We start from the raw sequence: 1,699 nt of genomic DNA, 5'->3' as shown, positions 1-1,699 counted from the left end.
AACTTGAATATTTAAAATTCAGATTAAAGAAAAAAAAATCTTCCTCTTTCCCTCTCTTACCCCTCGTCCTCCTCTCCTTCCCCCCTCCCCCTCTTACTCTTTCCCTCACTTATCCCCCCATCCTCCTTGCCTCTCCTTTTCCTTCTCGCTCCTTCCTTCCCTCCACCTGCCACCCTCCCCTGCGCGACGAATTTATTTGCAAGAGGCTGCAAATGGGATGGGAAGCGCCTCCCGTTCCCGGCCGAGAGACGCCTCGCGAAGGCTAATGTGAATGCAAATAGGAGATGTGGCACCAGGGCTCAGCACACCGCCACTCCACAGGCCATTTGGCGTGGCGTTATTTCGCCCTGCCAATCCATGAAGAGAAGACGAAGTCTCGCATTGCCAAACTAAGGCCTTATCTGCAGCGTCCTTATTTGCAATAATTGCCAAAAACTCGCAATTATTTTCTGCCATATTTCAAGTTCTATTGCCAAAGAGCTCCACCCGCCCACGCGTACCAACCTATCCAATAGGGGCGCCAACACGCATGCGCGAACCATTTCCTGATTTTTATTTTATGTTGTCTCATTCAACCGTTTAAAGAGTATCTTAATGATGGTTTACAACAAAATTTATGTAACAAAGTAAGATTAAAATGTATAGTATATTGCATATTTCGAGACTCCAGTTCATACGTGAAAATGTAAAACAAATACCACCATATGTAGCTTTGATAAATGGGTGATGAATAATTGTTTGAATCCTTTGGCTTAGATTACATTTACTTTTTAACTCGTAAGAAGCTGAATTTACTAAGTGCTTGACGTGAGAAGCATTTAAAAAACAACAAAAAGTCTATTGGGTGTATTTTTATATTTATTCTCAGGGCAGACTGGTAATCAAAGGCTATTAAAGTATATAGTCACAATCAGAGTAATGCGTTCGAATTTGTTTATATTTGACGGGCAGCAAGTGGTCTCTTCAGAGAAAACTGAAGTAAATCAAATCGGTTACTCATGTAAAACAATAAAATACCTGTTTAGTTTATTTACTGTGATAACCTATAATGTTTGCTACTAATATGTGTGGTGTGCGATATCCATTTTAAACACGAATAAAATGAAAATATGAAAAATATAGCATATTATACCTAGGTGAATAAGCCTAGAAATTTTTTTGCTTTGATTGATGTGTCATGGAATGCATTCTATATTTGCACAAATAAGATCTATTTACTGATCTGCTAGTTTTTTTTTAAGAAATAAACATTTTCCTTAAATCATGCTTAAAGTAGCATGATGTTAACATATTCCAATTCTCATGCCGATATGAATCACTTAAAGCAAACAAGAAATGTATATGTCGTGTCTTATGAACTCAAAAGTGTTTTTCATCAGAAGAAAAAGCAAATAACTGTAAAGAAAAAAAATGTTTTTCAAAGGCGCGCCACAGAGGCACGGGTCGCTCTGTGAGCGTGACGGCCGGTTTTGTTCCAGCGTTACGACACTTTCGCTGTCGTACGCCCGACAGTGCCCATGAAGTTGAAATGATTTCAAGACTGTGACGCTGCACATAAGGCCTCTAGAAGGCTTGGGAAATCGCGTCTTTACACGTTAAGAACTTTCCTGGATGATAAATCTTCGCCATGAGAGAGATCTGAAAGCCTTTATCTCCGGGTTTGAGGAGGATGCTCCTACGCTCCTTGGCAGCTCAAAAA

Source organism: Penaeus japonicus, unplaced genomic scaffold, assembly GCF_977035675.1.
Source record: "Penaeus japonicus unplaced genomic scaffold, GWHDUDI00000001_assembly GWHDUDI00000040, whole genome shotgun sequence".
NCBI classification, from domain to species: Eukaryota; Metazoa; Arthropoda; class Malacostraca; order Decapoda; family Penaeidae; genus Penaeus; species Penaeus japonicus.
The sequence above is the reverse complement of the archived record's forward strand: the minus strand, read 5'-3'. Positions refer to the sequence as shown.